At 43.9% G+C, this 18944-nt stretch overlaps 1 protein-coding gene across 33 annotated transcripts in view; it reads left to right on the top strand.

Moving 5' to 3' along the window:
- CELF4 (CUGBP Elav-like family member 4) overlaps window positions 1-18944 on the top strand; it is a 754916-nt gene that overhangs the window by 534770 nt on the left and 201202 nt on the right. The gene's annotated exons all lie outside the window — the stretch shown is intronic.

The raw sequence follows: 18944 nt of genomic DNA, 5'->3' as shown, positions 1-18944 counted from the left end.
TCACCTCAATGTCTTTGCCAATGTTTCCCCTCCCTGTACACAAGGCCCGTGTGTGAGCTGAGTGCATGATGACGTCCAGGGTTTAACTATGCAGGGCCAGATTGTGTCCTTGGTTTAAAGGCTCTGCAGAGATAACCCACCTCACTGCCACCACTGTCATCAAACACCACTCCATGCAGTGTCTGGGTGGTGATATATGGGCTGAAGCCCACTCTCAAAGCCAGGCTTCTCTGACACCCATTTGTGGATCCTCTGCATTGAGTCTTCATTAAGACGTTGCATGATCCCAAAGTCCAGACTTCTTCCTGCCCACCAAGAAAAAAAAAGAAAAATGGCATGCTGGGATATATACCAGGTAACTCAGCATTGGCCTAAATCCTCACCTCTGTGGCTGCTGTTGTGCTGCACTGGCTCCATCCCACACTTCTCACTCATCCAGCTCTTCCTCAGCATGGATGAGATCTGCAGCAGAAAGCAAAGATATGGGAGATGCCATGCTCGAGTCTCTCCTTCACCATGCAACACTGGTATAGCCTATCAGTACTGGAGGTAGACTATTAAATTTGCGACTCTATAGGCCTGCTTTGGTGTAGCAGCTCTTCAGTACTGGTTAAAGGCAGGAGGACATCTTAGAGACAGTCACCAATTCCCCCTATTCTTCCCCAAATCGTAAGATCGTCTCCCTCCTCCTCCTCCCTCAGTCAAGGGGGAGACTCTCTCTCCCCACAACCGCAGCAGTTGGCTGTTCATTCATAGACTAACTGCTCCAGCTCTCTGCCTTATTGCTATTCAGATTCATTTCCCCGTCCCATCAGGCACTAATCCAGCAAAAGATGTCGGCTGGTTAGCAGAGTCATCTGGGAAAAGTTGGGAGACCCTTAACAGGCTTCCCCTTCCCATTGCCAGCCCCCTGCTACTAATTCAGATAGTCCCCAAAGCGCTGGGGGTTTATTTCAGTTTACTTTCTCTTTGTCTGTTTTCTTGTTGTTTTTTTTTTTTTTTCTCCTGGACCCAGCTGCATCTCTGCAAATTCGATCTCCAAAATGGAAGCTTGGCTGAGCTGGAAGCTGTCAGCACCAATGGTTAGTAGCTGGCTGCAACCACTTGCCAGGCAAGGGGGAAGATGAGTCCCTAGGCATCAAGGCAGCATGAAAAGTGACTACATCTAAATACTTCAGCACATGATTTCTTTCCCATTACTTTGATTCAAATCTCCCTTAATCCTCAGCTGCGTTAATGCAGTTAGTAGGTTATGAGTGCCGCATGTGGATGCCACTGGATTAGATTCCTTCACACAATTGGTTGGTAAATAATTTAGTACCAGTTTTGCGTGGAACGGGACCTGAAAATAGCCAGGCTGCTTATAGCTTTTGCTTTCTCTCTTCCTGCGTTTTTCCCCCTCACAAGCACCAGGGGGTTGTTTGTGCAAGCACAGCCTGGCAGAGACTGCCATTTTATATGTCACAGCTTCCTCCTGTCCCTGCTTATCAGAATCTCTCTTAATTTATTTTCTAGAAGAGAGGGGAGGGGAGGAGTGGGGTCAGGCCAGAGACCTGGAGCTACAGAAAAGAAAGCACCTGAACACTCCTGACTTGGAATCTGCAGACAGTGAGAATTTGCCCCGAATTCTGCCACAAAACCCAGTTTTTCCTTTACATCTGGCTCTTTCGAAATAGTGGTGTATTTGTTTGTTTGAGATTCCTGCACTTCTTAAACTCAGTCTAAGATAGACATGGCAAAGGCAGACAGAAAATGGTAATAACAAGGAAGGAATTTCCAAGTTTGGGTAAAAGGCCTGGATGAGCAAGGAAACAAGAATTCCATTTCAGGCCAGGACTATCTGGGATGGACCAAATTCCAAGTGCAGTGGTTTTTCTTTGAGAACAGCCATAATAGTATCCCTAATAATGTCCCTCATCCCCTTTAATTTCTTGACACAAAGCTTTCTCTTCTTACCCACTACTGACCATGGTGCACCACACTGTCTACTGTTTCTCTACCACTTCATAACAGACACCACCCTCCTCATCCATGCAGGGCTGAGTTTCACACCAGAGATGTGCTGTGGAGCAGACTATGAATCACTACATCTCATCATTGCTCCTGGTTCTGCTGAGGTTCCACTTCGTCTGAACCGTGGGGCATTTTCCCTCTCCTAACCCTATGAAATTGCTTATAAAGACAGAAGATGACCTCATAGGTGGTTTTGTGAGACTCACTTGACTGATATCGATGAAATATACAGATGAAAGATGTCCAGATTCTTGATTTTCTGGTGACTGTTAAATGTTGTTGGGACCTCTGTCAATCACTGAAGGCGACAAATATGGAGCCCCTTGTGTTATCTAAGTCTCTTAGTTTCCAAAACAGGGTGTTCATATACACACTGCACATTGAGGATGGTCTTTGGCCTATCTTCAATCCCAGGGGATTGTTTAGGAGAATACTAGGTAGTGTAGACAAAAATACACCCCATGGGCCACTGTAAGAGTATAAGAATATGAATTACCGAGCATCAGTGGCAGGGGCAATTTCTGGTCACTATTTAATATACTGCAATAGACCAGGACCACTTTGATCCCGAGTCAGGTATTCAGGGTGCCAGACCAATGCATTTATGTTTGCACAGCCCTCAACTTGACCTGATACATCCCACAGGAGCCAGCTAGGGGCCATACTCCCCTCCTCAGACACAATCTGTCCTAGCACATTGCATTTCAGTTGGTCTGCCAGCCGGTCTGCCTGCCCAGCTGCAAATAAACCTGACTGTTAACCAGACCCCAGGACCAGGCTGTCCATCCTTACACTGATGTTTTTTGGAGTCTCTTTGAACTTCATAACTGCTTGCAAGCCCCACATCCCCACCACAGCCCCTGCACGTGGCTTTCCAAATGCCTATTATAGGAATCTGCATGGGCATATGAAGTTAACAGGGCTTTGTCTGAGAGGTGTCATTTATTAATATCAGGATTTAATTATACAGCACAGCTGCAGAAAAATGAAAGCTGCTTATGCCCTGCACCGCCCCAATGCCACATCATTGTGTGTCAGGGCTTTCACTTGCTTTTATCTGCTTTGCCCCCCTGATTTGCCCCTTTCCTGCTTGCAATTTCTTTCACCCAAGCAGTCTGAGGTGTTTTGCAGACACACTGCAGGAGAGGTCCCCACACTCAGTGAGGTGCAGTAACCATTTCATAGAAGGAAACATTGAGGTACGAAGAAATTAAAGTCAGAAAGTTCATCCTGAGGTGCTTAAACGCGGCAACCTTCTTCAGCATTTAGAGACCAGAGGAGTGACCTGCTTGTTGGAGGTGGTACCGCTGAGTGTTTGCAGATCCCGTTGGCTCCTGCGTGAGCAATGGTTGCTTAGCAACTTTGAGACGAAGGCCAACTATTTTGATGTCTGAATAAGGATTCAGGCATTTAATTTCAGGGACCCACATTTGAAAACACTGGCGTAGGAGGGTAAACGAAGGTTGCATGCAGAGATGGTGACTGAGCAGTAGGGGAAGAACCAAGCTCGATCCTCAACGCCCATTCGAACCAGGAGCACCCACTCACTCCCTCTCTAGAGATGTTTTGGACCTTTGGTGTTAGGAATCACCCTTTCTGTCCTGGCATGGCTAAAGCTGGCTCCTGGGAACAAGGTATTTGTGGAAACGGGTCAGGTGCTTTCAAAAGTGGGTGTTTGAAATGGCTGCCCACCCCAAGTGCCTGCAGCCAAAGCTGATTTCTCCACCAATGCCTTTGGTGGCATGGGCAGCAGAGGGGCCCATGGGCTGGTGGTGGGGCACTGAGCTGCTCATTAGGAGTCTCCAGCTTGACTCCCAGACCCTTCTTGAGGGTCCTACTTTCACCCAGTCTGCAAAATGGGGATAGCGATGCTTCAACCGCCTTTACCAAGAGCTTTGAGAGGCTTGTTTCCCTCCTACAAATGCTACGCGAGATCTAAGTAGCACTGTTATTTCTAGTGTGTTATCCTGATAGCGTGAGAGGCATAAACAAGATCCGCATTTGCTGATGATGACTCACTGTGAGCCTTTGAGGGTTGTGTGGAAGGGCTTGCTCTGATGTTTTTGCTGCTCTGAGATAGATTATCGATTCTCTTTATCTGGTGTTCGTCTTACAAACCCAAGGTGATGAGCATCCTGTTAGTTTCAAGAGCACTGGTGCTATTTTTCTACTGCTTCAAGGGACACAGAATATGATCCAAGTACCCTCAAATGAGAAAAAAACCAGGTCAACCTGGTTCATATCAATTAAACTGCCAACTCCGGGGAAGGCTAAAAAGTAAGATTGGATAACAAAAACAGACCTTTTCCAGTGAGAGTGTCAGGAATTTTCCACTAAATTGTATTTCGCTTGGCTTGGAAAGCTTCTTTTGTTGCTAAGTTTATTAGGAAATGCCAGATGATTGAAAACAGTGTCTTTCACCTGGAAGAAAAAAAAAAATCCAGAGTGAAATCTCAGAAAATTGTCAAAATGTTGTATTTTGACATTGCTGCCAAGAAAAAAATTATGGTCTTTCCAGTTATAAAAGAATTTGTTGTTTTAGAAATGTAAGCTTATTCCCAGGTAATTAATGTAAGAAAATGTTTAGAATCTAACAGATCTATATATACAGCTATCAAGATACAAAAATAAGGATTTGGCTTTATCACAATAGGGATTTCACCATTCTTCTCAGTCCGTAGCAGAAAAAGGTCTCTCCAGCAGCAGCTGCAACATCAACATTCCTTTCTTTGTAGCAAACCCTCCAGCCAAAAAATGCTAGACACAAAATTTACCACACCTCTTTACAAAAAGCCTGGCTCAGCTCTCCCCCTCACCCCACCTTCTGCTTGTCTTGAAAGCCGTAAATATGAAGAGGCCAGCTGAAGTTAACTGCAAAATACCCACTTGCAAACAGGTGTAACAAAAGAGTGAGTCTGAAATGAGTGCTCTGCAGAAAGGAGAGGGAGAGAGGAGGTGGGGTGGGGGCGGGAAGGGGGGAAAGGGAAAAAAAAACCCACATGATTGAAGGCCTTATAAATGTAAATGGTTGGGCAGAAAGGGTTTAGCAGCCCTGGGGAGAAGATTGCACTTGGTGTTCCAAGGCCCTTATTTTCAAAATCGCAGCGCTGGAGCCCTTTCGAAGCTGGTCCCTGTGTTTGCTTTTTCAATCAGTGAATATCAGGTTGTCTCTTTTTTTTTTTTTTTTTAATCTCTGCACTCGGATATGCCAGGCTTAAATGAAACCTCAGAGAGAGAGAGAGAATGTGAGCTGTGCTCCGGACCTTTGAAAGAGCTCATCCCTGCTGCCTTTATCGCTACTTATTTATGAATCTCCCCCTCCCGACCCCTTTTCTTCACAAAGTCCTGTCTCTTGTCTTCCCACAGCAAATCCCATCTTCCCTTTTGGATGCTTTTTATTTATTTTTTTTCCTCTACATTTATCTATATATTTTACACCCAGTAAGTCAATCAGTTTCAAATTATTGGTCCCTGAGACAGATGTTTGGTGAGTCATTTAGCTGTGCGAAGTTCTTCAGACAGTTTGCTCTTCCACCTCCTGTTCATTTAAAGCATCTTTTGAGGCTGATTTTTCCTTTTCAAAACGTCTTTAACTGCCGAACGTTTGTTCCCACCGGGCAGTCTAATGATGTTGGACACAATATGTGTGAACATCTCTTTAGAGGCCATCTCCCCTAGGCTACATTCTTGCCTATAAAATCATTGTTTATTTAGTCCTTAGGCCTAGGAACCATCTGCAGTCCCCATGGCTCCTGTTGTTTTTAAAGTCCTATTAAGTTTCTGCACTTCTCCTCAGAGCATTATTTTATTTCTAAACAACCACAGACAACTTCCTGTCAACACGGCTTCTGCAAGGCAAATTAGAGATGACAGTTTCATTCTTCTGACTATGGCGAGCTCTCATTTGATGTTATTTAATGTGAAAAACAACTGTTATATAGAAAGTGATTTAAAAACAATGAGGAGGAAAATAATAATAATAATAATAATTTTAAAAGAGAAGGTGGGAGAAGGTGGCCCAGAGACTCTGGGTTAAGGTGCTCAGACAGCATTTGCCAGTCAGGAAAACATAAGGGATTGGAAGGCTCTATATAATGGTTATAATAAAAGAGAATCAATGAGTGTTGACTTGATGTCATTTCCAATCTTTCTTTTCCTGACAGGAACTGAAAACATTTTTGTTTGTTTGGTAGGGTTTATTTTTGCTTTCCCTCCTCGCTACCTTTCCCCACCTCCCATCCCCCCCTTTGCTGAGTAAGCACTCAGAGCCGGGGAGAGTGGCTGAGCCCTGTCCACCGAGGGAGAGCCCCTCCTGCTCAGCCGCTCTTGGCCTCAGCACCCAGGAGCTATGAGCTGACATCGGGGACACCAAAATCAACCCTCGGTTGACCAGAATCTCAGAAGCGGGATGTTCTCAGCATTAAGAGGCACTTCCCCCTTGCAAAGCACTCTGTGTAGGACTTTGTCCTTGTGTCTCAGTAGAGGCGCCTCACTTAAACAGCTCTGGGTAGAAAAAAGTGAAGTCACTGTGCTAATGTTAGTGCCAGGAGAGGCATATCTGAGCAGCTACCTCTGCTCTAGCCCCAGACTTCGTCTTGCTCAGCAGGCAAGTGAACTAGCGTAACTCATGCCCACACATCTAGAAATACTCTTCTCCCTAAAACCAGATGGCATCATCCATTCCTCCTGCTGGGAAAGGTTCCTGGCTTGTGGTACCCCCCAAACTGTGCCCCGGTATTGGCTGTGAGAATGATAGCTGGCCACTAGCACCATGCCAGTCTCTACACTAGTAGCAAAACAACAGGGACAACCAGAGCATAACACCTGAGCCCAAGCTCCCTCCTTGGACAATGAAACAAGCATGGTGTTTTGACCTTCCCCAGCTTCTGGAACTACCCCTAGGAACAATAAGCTGCTGGCTATGGCTTCATGCTGACTGCTGCTGATAAAAGTGTAATCAGGGAGAAAGTGAAAAATCAGTAAGAAAAAGAGGCAACCTGTGTGACCTCTGTGAACCAGCCAACATCTTACTGTATCAGTTTTGCCACCTGCACATCAACTGTGATAGTTGGGTAGGGAGGTTGCATTCAGTTGCATTCACAAGGCTCTTCAAGATACGCAGGTTGAAGACTGTAAATGGAAGTGGTTTGAAGGGGCTGATGTGTTTTGGGAGGAAACCACACTATAGTAATGCTGTAGCTCTGCAGTCAAGCGCTCAGACTTCAGGAAAGGAGGTTAAGGTTCTTTCTGTAATCTTAACTCTGCCTTCTTCTGAATGTGCATCACAAGGCTGTCAACCAAACTCTCACTTGGTGGAAGTCTGTGTAACTCCATTGAAATTTAAAAAAGTGTGAAATTATATTGCATTATATTAGCAAAGAAACAGCACATTACACTACCAAGAAAAGAGGCTGACATCAATGGAGCTATGCTGATTGATACTAGATGAATAGCTGCCTTTTGCAGCAATCACACGTTGGTTTTTGAGACAGTACGATATCGCTTCAGGTGAGTGTTTCTGCAACCTTAACGGTAACATTGCCATATTTCCACAACCTGTTTGCCTCCTTGAATGCTCACACTGTTTTTGCTCTGTCAGAGCAGTCCACGCTATCCTTATCAACTTAGATGGTTTATCTACTCCCTATGGCTTGTATTCTAATCACCTGGGCTCCTACCATCCAGCCTGAATTTGCTTTTGAAACAGCAGGGTAGCCTTACTGAGATACAATTCAGGGGGATATGGCAATTCCATTACTATGAAGCTCATTTAGCTGCACACTTGGGTGGTCTATACACTCCAGTAAATTTTCACTGTTTATGCTGTGGCTGTGAATAATCTCTTGAGTGCTGTTCTGTTACAGATAGGTTTTCATCCCATCCTCAGCACCAGCGTAGTAGAGTGCCTTCTAGTCATGCATTAAGCAATATGACCAGTTTCTCTCCAGTGCAGCCTCTGCTGTCATTTTCTTCTCAGGGGGGCAAATTTAGGTACATGATCACTTTGGTTTTTTTGGTTTTGTTTTTGAAGTCTGTCTCAATATTTACACTTGAGATGTGCAGTAGAGAAGGCAAGCCAAGGAAGTGTCCCTACTTCTACAACTGAAAGATGGCTGCAGTCTGTGATGAACCTTTGACTGTGCTGCAAGCCTTTGGTGTTTCAGAGCTGACACTGCCATTCAGAGCCTCTTACTCCAGCAGGAAGTTGTTCGTATGGCTCCAGGTGAATAAGCAGGATATTGAGAGAAGCCAAATGCATACAGGCTAAGGTGTGCAATAATGGGGCTCTTCTCCAGTGCTCCTTAGAAGAGTTGGGGACTTCTGGCCCAAGGGGACAAGCTCAGAAAAAATTGGTCATTCCACAGGAAGAGGCAGTGCAGTGGAGGGGATCTGCAGAACTAACTCTCTGTCTCCACTCCTTGTTCCTCCATCCCAAAGGTGCAGGAACCCTTCACAGATACAGAGTGGGCTTGGTAACACTGGTTTCACTCCCTGAGGTATGCTCACATTCAGTCCTTCTCTCTGCAACAGCCTCCTCAAATGACCCTGGCAAGCCTCTTAGGGTGGGGTTCATCTGGTTTAATTTAGGTATCGTGAAAGTCTATTTGTGACTGAGCTAGTCACCTATAGCTCGCTTTAGAGCCAGCAGAGAGGAAAAGGTAATTCCAGATGGCCCATTCATCTCCTCCTAAAAAACAAGACAGGGCAATTGACTTCTGGAGGAGCCTGTCTCACTTCACAGCTGTGACTTGGTGAAGAAGGGCTGAATCTCAGCCATGGCCCCTCTTGTGGGACCTACAACATGGAGAGCAGATCACAGAGTCCTACCTCACACAGGGTTAAGGAGGATAAATCCTTTAGAGAGAGAAGGGATGTTTTCCCACCCTGGGAAGGAGCTGTGGAGGGGATGAATTAGTGTATCAGTATCCAAGAGAGATGGGATATGTTGTGAGGATGGGGTGGGAATGCTGTGACAAGTAGTCATGTAGATCTGTTCCACTGCACAGCCAAACGATGGATGCATCCTCAAACAAGCTTCTCCAGAGATCAGTGATGTCTCCATACATGATATCTAGTTGTTCCCTTCATATAGGGGAGAAGAGAGGGGAAAAGAAGGGGAGAAATGGGGAGGGCAGGAGATTAATTTGAGCCATTGCAATTGAACCCAGACAGTATTTGGATGTGACCGCAATTAAAACGGAAGGTCTTTTAGAGGTAGGAAAGAAATCCTGGCTCATAGAGTCCGTGGAGAATGCAGTATTCAGTAACCACCGAGGCAGGCATACATTATAAATACATCTGTAACTACTGGGATAGGTGTGAAAATGTAATTAACTGGAAACCTACTGAGTTTAAATGGACTTTTAGTTGTTTCAGGTTTTTTTTCTTCTTCTTTAGCCCTCCCCCCTCCCATTCTTAAGTTAAGTTTAGACTTGTGGGTCCTCTAACTCCCACTGGCACAGTGTAATTTAGCAAAGGTTGTTCCAGCCGAATTTGAAATTAATAATTTCAAATAGGCAAATCAATGATATTTAAAAGCTCCCTCCTGTGTGTTTGCACAATCTGCACAGATATAAAAGCTAATCACTTCTTGCTGGGGAAGAACATTTGTTACCGTTTTTAAGTAGAGCTTGGCAGTTTGGGGGGATCAAACACCATGTTTCTTTCCAAAGTGTGCGTGTGCCTCTGTAATTTAATATTTCTCATTAACTTAGTGCTGGGGAAAGGTGTCAGTGCCAACAGGGAGGAGCCAGCCAGCCCCCTGAGAGACCATCCATTTTCTATCACCATGAGATTTGCAAATAGAAGGAAGGGGACATAGAAGGGGTGATGCAGGATCAGAAACAGACAGTTAAAAATAAGGTTTCTGAGGGTATTGATTGGTTGGACAGTGAAGGGCTAGGTTTGGCTCGCCCAGCAGCCATCCAGGAGGATGCCAAAACACAGACTTACTTCAAATACCCCTGCAAATGCCATGTTAGAACAGCTCTAGCAGTCCTTGTTGTCCTTTGTCATGATTATAGCACTTTCAAACATCGCATACCTCATGGAAAAGCATCAGAAAAATTGTGGACTCTACATTTTTCATAAAAGTGTTTCTTTCTAACACCATTAATTTATTCTTAGCTTCCACCTGGAACTAAGATATTGTAAAACCACTGTCCACATTTGTTCTGTTTAATATAATTTTGAATGGTGTTACTATCTGCAAATACTACCTTCTTTCTAAGTCCTTGAAGAACTTCAGCAGCAGTAATTTCTTGCAGCAAGAAGTTCCATAGGTCAACTCTCCAGGAAGCAAAATATATTCTATTTCTATGCCAACTCCAATGTATAATTTATTTTCTGGATTAGTATTTTGCCCGTGCTTCTACATGAAAAGATCCCATTCAGCCCAGTGCTGTCTCATACGGAGAAGAAAAGCCAGCTGGCTGTGCTGAAATACTCTTTCAAAAAGTTCCAAGAAGGAGGAAGACTCTCACATTTGTATTCTCCTTGCAACATCTCTTAATAATTTAATTCCCATTAGAAGTGCCTGTGTTGTAGGGGGGGAAAGATTTATAGAGAGATTTCACTCCAGGTTGGGTTTTTGTCTTTCTGTGTTTTCTTGGCATTTATCATGCATGTTTTAATTTGGATCTGAGTCTTGCTACCATCTGGTCATTATTGCAAAGAAATATTCATTTTCTCTGAGTGACATGGGCTTCATTCATCATGGAACTAGTTGATTGCCCCTCAGTTTTTTTTCCCATTACTTGGAATGAAGTCTGACGATACTTAGCACCAGACATAGCAGTAGTCAATAAAGTTTGCAAAGTTAGTGGCAGCTGGTAACTGGGCACAGGAGAAATTAAGAAACAACTTTTTAGGCCCTGATCCTTCCACTCTTTTCCACGTCACGCATGGGAAGTGCAGCGTCAGAGGCCAAGGCAGCATTGCAACGGCTGCGAAGTGAGCTAACAACTCCATTCCCCTTCTACTATCCGACTGTAAAGTGCTGTCACCGTCAGAGTGAAACTTGGAGGTTTTTGCTCTCAACTAAACACAGGGAAGACAAAAGGGAGACAATTACCCCCAGAGGAATGTTGCGACAGCTACGCAATGTTTCTCCCACAAAGGGAACAGACCTCCAAGCAAGACAGCCTCAGAAGCAGTGGGAATCCTTCATGACGAGGTCTTGAAAGCCATATTTCAAGCTTTGGGGGGCAAATTAGACACAATCGTTTTTAGCCTCCTACCACGCAAGAGCCTTTCCTGGACGCATGTCATTATGGACAATGCGCACAGGGCAGTGGGGAGCAAAGGGACTCTTAACTAGTCTTAGGATTATTCAGCGTGTGCAGTGACCCACAACTGCATCTGCACACCCTTTGCAAATAAATTGCTTGTGACTATTCTTTCCGTTCCCTGGTATTTCCCATGTTGTGTTGTGTAGTCCCCTGGACTAATCCATCTTTGGTTCCCTTTGTTTGCAAACAATCCTTTGTAACGCTTACTGCAAAGGGGGAGGCTGCGTGTGTGAGTGGTGGTGGGGTGGTCAAGAAGCTGTCCTTCAGTCTCTGCATGCTGTGAAATCTGGGTGTCAGTCAGAGGCTTGGACTAGACAGTCTGAAGGACTGACACCTCTGAGCATTATCATTTATGTACCTCTCCAAATGAGGTATCGCTAAAAAAGGCTGGCCAGGGGCAGATGGCAACTTGGGATCAGTCAGGAGCAGAGACAGATGGCAATGTGTGACTGGTTGGAAGAAAAGTTATTGCATGAGATTAGCTGGAAATGGATGGGAATTGTAAAATGGGACTGGTTGGGAATATAAGTCTGTACAGTCATTTGTAAAGTACTGAATATTAGACCACCATCCTAGCTCCCTTGGCAGTCTTGGACCTACCTACCTTTCCAAGCAGTGCAGAACTACACAGATCTATAGAAAGCAAAGTGACCTCCCAGGGATAAGATCTGGCCAACATGCTCTCACTACGACCTCTGGATTTGGTCCTAGAGGTTGGCTTCTTTTTTGGAGAGAACAGGACCACTGGTAGCAAGCATTGCAGTTTATTGTTCATCAACAGTTGTCACTGTGCCCAAGGAAATATGTTTAACAGTTTTTGGACACACAGCACATTCTGTTGCACCATGACTAGGACGGTTTCAAATGGAGCGGCCAACAACTGGAGAAGATGATAGAACAGCTTGCTTCAATTTGGAGCATCTGTGCCAGTGAGATTTTGGGGTTATGAATACCTAGTCTTCCTCCAGCCTAGCAAGGCAGAGAGAGAGAGAGAGAAAGAGAGAACATCTGTGAATTTGCTGGAGGGTAAAACTAAGCCTCATATTGGGTAGAGCAGCCTCGAAACATTGAAATGACTAGAGAAATTTGTTCTGGATCAAAATTAATTTCTACTCTTCCTAATAGGTGGCTTGTTTGGAGGCTTTGCTCCTGCTCAAGGTGATTTGAAGTTGGTCAGGTCCCATTTCTCCTAGTGAAATCAGTCGTGATATATTTTAACACAAGCGGAGACTAAACAGAGTATTTATTTATTTATTTATTTATTTGACGTCAAAGAAGAAGAGCAACAGAATCATCCAGTGGTAAGGGTGGATGGGTAGGAGAGAGCCAGGGGCGAGAGAGGCAATAAAAATAGAAGGCAGTCCAGATGTTTACTGCACACTAAAATACTGCCTTTCCTCTCTTCTGATAGCACCGAATGTTATTTTGTTTCTTTGGAATTCATTTTCTGAAAGTGTCTGCATGAGGAACATCTGCTCCCTCAAATCCAGACCTACAATTTGAATAAATTATCAATATCTGGCAGCAGCCCGTTATTAATGGCTAGAGTTTTATAAGATTCTCCAGTATAATAATAGCGAAGCTAGCGGCTGGCATTCCTCCCAGAGAGACTCGTATTTGTCCCATTTTATTCTGTTCTGTTTTCTTTTCTTTTCTGTTTTCCTCTCTGAATCTGAGCGTCATCAGTTGATTTTTACCATGGCTCTTGGCTCAAAAAAAAAAAAAAAAGAGAAAAGCCATTAGTATCCTATAAATCAAAAGGAAAAATTACATCCTCAAACATAAAAGACTCCCCTGAGTGTTTTGCTATTATTACCTCTACAAGGTTGCACATGTGGCTTCAGAAACATCTTCTTCCATCAGGAATCATCAGGTAGTAAGATTTCTCACTTCCATGCAAGAGACAAGTTTTATTAACTTCCTCTTCAGCATATACCCTGGTAATTAATGATGCAGTGCACCTTTGAGGGGTCCTAATGTAGGCCGTTTATCAAAAACTGCAACTGTGTAGAAAGAGGACTAGGTTCTTTCAATATGATAAATCCAAGCGTGCGCTGGGATGTTCTACATCTCTCTTTTAAGTACAGCCGCTCCCTTTAATTGCAGGGTTTGACTTTCATTGCAAGTTCTGACAAATCACCTTCCGGCAGAGAGTCCCTCCCATGCACGTGCGAATGGCCATGCACCAAGAAAAAAGCTAATCATTTCCCACATTCGGCAGAGCATGTGCCTAAACCCACGGGAAGATTGTGCAGCCGAATCTTTGGTGCTATGCTAGGGAGCCTGTGACAAAAGTAATTTCTTTCTGAGCTTTCTACATCAATGGGGAAGAAGCAGAAAGCAGCAGGGTTCCTACATGGGCTTTTTGCCCTGTGTTGTCCCCTCAAACTAGCTTCTACTGTTTTGCTCTGTTTATTCCCCAGAGCTTGGCACTGGGAGATGCCTGGTATGATCTCTAGTGCAGGGTCAGGACCTGTGCCACTGAAGTCATCATTGCATTTCTGGGCTTTTGGCAGGATTAAAACAGTTCTCCCAAGCTGTTTGCAGAGGGTGGAGGTATCTGTATTTGGCCCATAGATATGACCAGACCATTGAAAAAAGGTCAGAAAAGCAGACTTCAAGGTGCTTTGAATTGGATCCTGATGCAAAAGTTCTGTCATCCCATAGGGAAAAAATATACAGAAGACAATAATATAATCGTGTCAGCAAATATAGTTGCTGAGCAAGGATCCTCCAGCCAAGTCCACAGGGTGCCCTTTACTGCTGCTGTGATTTGCTTAGAAATGCTGGTGCCGATCTAAACATGACGAAAGGCAGATTTCACAGGAGATTTCCTCGCATGCAGGTTCTGCCAACAGACCTGGACCAAGCAGCACCCTGTGTCCACTGGCTCCCACTGAAGGCAGAGGGTGGCTCTGAATGGATACATAGGCCCTACAGATGTGGAGACACTGATGAGACTGGTGACCTATGCCCAGTGCCCTCCAAGTAGCCAGATGGCCAGGGAGTCACCAGGACACAGGGACAACCCTGGAGAGGGGAGTCACTAGAACAGGCTCTGCACAGCATCCCTCTCCGCATGGGTGTGCAGAGCTTTGGAGTGAGTATTGGGGAAATGCATGCCAACATTTTCAAAGTAAATACTCCTTTAGCACCTATCCATGCACAATGTCCCAAGACAGCCCTGTCCTTAGGACAGGTCAGCTGTTTTTCAGCCAAAAGTGGTCCCTGGATAGCCTGATTGTTCTATGAACAGTGTCAGTCCTGAATGCATGAGCTCCCGTGTTGCCTCAGTGAAAAGCTCCATCTCATGCAGGGATGGTGAAGATGAATTAGTTAATTATGTAAAGTGCTTTGGAGATGAAAAGTGACATCTGAGTGCCAAGTATTACTATTAATAACAAAACATATACCACCTACCAGGTATTATTTCTTCTTTTTTCCCTAAATAATATAGTTTTGCAGTTCTCATAACACCAGCACAAGTCAGTAGGAAAGCATAAGTCTTCCAGCAAAGAAGAAGTATTTCATATAAGCAATCCAAAATTTCAGAGGAGCTCATTTTCTCCGTGTCTGCCTGTATTTTACCACCTCTATACCCCCGTGTCCCAGTACCAATACCAAATCATAACAGATTGCAAGTCTTGCATAAAAATCTTCCCTTCCTTCTTCTGGTCTTTTGTGTAGACACCTGAAGCATCTCTGTTCAAAGTCAAAAAAGACATCTCTGTAAGGTTAACAATATGCTTGATTCTTCTTCAGCAAATCACTTATGCACGTACTTAAATTAAAGCACATGCTTTAGGCTTGAGAAAGCTGGGTGCCAAATTCTCAATGGAGCCCTAGTTTTACTGAAAGCCAGCGAAAACAGGAAGGAGAGGGAGAGGAGAAATTTCCTCCGAAAATTCAAGCTCACACGAAATGCCGGATTGTGGCATATGAAATGAGAGATAAAGACTGCAAAATAGGAATTTTTGTACTGTACCAAGCAGGGTATAAACTACATTTCAGACCTGTGTTGATATTTAAAGCTATTTGGTAAGTTCTTGCTGGGTCACTTCAAAGCTGGACCTCAGTGGCAAAAGCAGCTGGTCCTTACTGATTTTGGTCTGTTATAATATTTAAACAGAAATACTCCAAAAGTGTTTTGCGAGACAACAGATAAGTTACAAACTCTGCTGTAGCAATGTATCTTATTAAAAAAGGATGGAGATAATCCAGTCATGTATGACAATCAAGGCCAATATTAATTAAACAACTCCAAACAATACAGTGTATTTCTGCAAGGGGGCAGGAGTTTACTCTGTACACACCATACAGCAAGCCAAACTTAATGTATTTCGAGAATGAAACAATTTGTTGAATACACATCTTTGTCCTCTTCTCTTCCCCACCCCCCCTTTTCCTCTCTCTCCTTGCACAAAATTTGAAGGCATTCATGTAAAATGGCTCTTAGGAATATCACACACAGTTTTATTTATGGTAAATTTATTATAATAAGGATGTTCTCTGTCATTGTCTGAGAGATTTATTTATTGAATCACACTTTTGAAACTGCTGATATTGATTGTTTCAAGAGGTTGCCTTAAAGGAATAGGGCGAGAAAAACAAAAAAGCCTCACAAATGAAAAGAAATAGCCATGTTGCTATCAATTATTTCATAATGAGATATGAGGGGAGAATTTTAAACATTATCTCTAGCATTATAGTTGAACAAACAATATATTTACTGGAAATTATACTCCGATGATGAATGGCTTGTTTTAAAATAGAGGCTTCTCTAATGGGGGCCTTTCTGAGCAGCAGTGACACACAGTCCAACTCACAATTATTATTGCATTTTAATCGAAACTGAGTTCTGTATTTCTGCCAGAGAGTGAGAAGAGTGAATCCCATTTGCAAATATCTCTACCCTGATGATCCCCAAACAATAACAAATTCTGAGCTGCCCAAAAATATTCTGGTGATAATGCCATTTGCTAGTAATTCATCCTTTTACTCCTGCTAAAACCCCTCTTTTACTTGTTTTCTTGGTGTCCAGGTAAATTTTCAATTGCAAGGACTCAATAAAAAGGAGTGTAACACTAGCTTTTCCCACCACCACCAAACGAGTGCACCCTCCCCACACACACACATCGTCTTATGTAGAATAGGGAATTGGATATTAGTCACTGCAGTTTCTAGCTATGACAGACAGTAATTTACCATTTTATTGTGATTCAGTGCCTTGGACAGAGGCACACATTGCCTGTCATGCTGTGTTCATCACCGACTGTAGAGACAAGCGTTGCTTGTCAAGTAGTAGAGCCCTTATAATGAGGACACCTAGGTGTAACATAAAAGATTCACAGGCAAAAGGACTTCTTATGGAGGGCTTAAAACCTCTAAAGCAGTGTGAGCTAGTTAGATAATACACAAACTTTAGAAGTGATACGGACAGATATTTCCCCCTTACATGTATTAGGCATACCAAAAATGTTATCAACAGAACAATATGTAAACCTTTGTGCAAAGTAGGCAAAGCAATTTATTGCACCGCCCCGTAGAAGGGGGTGGGGGGGATGATGGGGCTGGGGGAGTGGATGGCACGCACAACAAAACCCCACAACCTAAAACAGGTGTGTGCAAGGGAAAGCAAAAACCTTCTATCTTTCAGCGAAGCTGTTGGATGGTCACTAATGAGATTTCCGATGATTTTCGTTTGTCTTCATTTCCAGCGAGCTTGACACTGCATGGCATTTTTTTCATAAAGCGAAAGGTAAGGTGGGCCAGCAGGTTACAGCACGCGCATCACGCCGTAAGCAGCTGTCAGAGGGCAGAAAACTGACACTTGAGATTGGATTAAACCTCCATTAAACCTAAATGGAACTAATGGACTGCATCCTCAGCTGGGATAAATGGACACAAAACCAGTGTTTTCAGTGAGGCGCTCTCCTTTCACCTCCATCGGGGATCTGCCCAACCCATCCTTTGGCAGTGTGATCGCCTGCCTGTTGTTGCTCACGTGCCTCCCAGGGTTGGAGCTGGTCCTCCGAAGTTGCATCCATTTGGGGTGTCAGCATCCTCTTGGTCAGTTAAGAAAGAGTCTGGACAAAACATGAGAGAAGGTTTGCCGAGCATGCAGGCAATGCCTCGGCTCGTCTGCCAGGTGCTGTTCAGGCCCAGTGCTTTGCTCGAGGATGCAGGCAGCTCTGCCAATAGGAAGGAGCCGAGACCCCGCAAGGGACATAAGAAGTTGAGCGTAAAGCCAGAGCTACGCTTGGCTTCAGACACTCAGCACCGGTGGGTACTCAAAGCAACCTCTGAGGTGCAGCATGTGCCTCACAGGCTGGGGGCCTCTGTGGGTAACAGTTCCCTCTCGCTTTTTATCCCTCTCCCTCCCACCCCAGCCTAAGTGGGCTTTGTTAGTGTGAGATTGCAAAGCGTCCTTTGAGTGTATACTTTCAAGGGTGAGCAGGGTCCTATGTGCATAAGTGTTCCCTGTGTGCAGATCGTACAATTGCCTGTGTGGAGAAGACAGAGTGAGAGGTCCATGAACCATCTTTTCCAGCTGGGATTTCCCTAGGATAGCCCACAACTGGAAACCATGTGAATAAACCCATGCCAGCGTTTCACTGGCCAAAGGCACAGCACCCTTCCTCAGCAGTCCTTCACCTGGATGCCCCAAAGCAGGGCAGGAACACACTGCAGCAGTGGAGAGCTCCTGTGCGAGATGGGAGTTTCCTCCCCTCTCCTCCAGGTCCTCTGCCCTCCCTTTCCTGGAGGCAGGGAGATGGAAGGAATGAAGCTGGCTGCAAATGATGCTGGATGGAAGTTGTACCACACGCTTTTATACTTTCTTATTTGCACAGTAATGTGGGCATACACAAGTTCATCTGTGCATTGTAATATGCACATTTTCAGTCTTAGATGCTGTGTTACAGAAATCTGCCTCCATACACAGTTCAGCATCTCATTTGCAGGCAAGGTTATGTGTTCCTTTAAGGATAGTTAGAAACACAACCAATTTTAGGTACTAATACAAATTTAGGAAAGTGTATGTTCTAATAAAGGTAGTTTAAATGTATTTAGGCTGAGGAGTACTTGAACTTATATATTGCCAGTATCAGATATACATTTGAATATTAGTGAAGCTAAACTGATTGATTGAATTACTTTAGGGAAGGGTGAGACACAAATGCAACATTTTAGTTAGTCTTATTACATTTTCATTTATCTTAAGGGAAACCGTAACTGCTTTAAGACTGGATATTAAAAATGCCCAGGTAAATTTTTGCAAGATTTTGTTTTATCACTATATGCATATGTTACATGCTGACATTCATTTGCTAATGCTCTTTCCCATCTTTTGTCCCACCTCTCCTAAAAAAGAAAACAATATATGAAATTGAAAAATGGTGCTCACTGAGGGGTTTAAAGACATTTGAAATTTGGAATATATTTTAAAGGTCAATTTCAGGAGTAATTATGTTATAATGGTGAAGCTTTTAGAGAATGCAAAACACAAGATTAATATGTTGCCAGATAGAAAGTGGCAGAAGACTCTATCTTTTGTGTGTGTGTGTGAGTGAGTGAGTATGTGTGTGCGTGTGTATGTTGCATGTGTTGAAGCTTATAGGCTCCAGCAATACATCAGAACAG

Source organism: Gymnogyps californianus, chromosome Z, assembly GCF_018139145.2.
Source record: "Gymnogyps californianus isolate 813 chromosome Z, ASM1813914v2, whole genome shotgun sequence".
NCBI classification, from domain to species: Eukaryota; Metazoa; Chordata; class Aves; order Accipitriformes; family Cathartidae; genus Gymnogyps; species Gymnogyps californianus.
The sequence above is the reverse complement of the archived record's forward strand: the minus strand, read 5'-3'. Positions and strand labels throughout refer to the sequence as shown.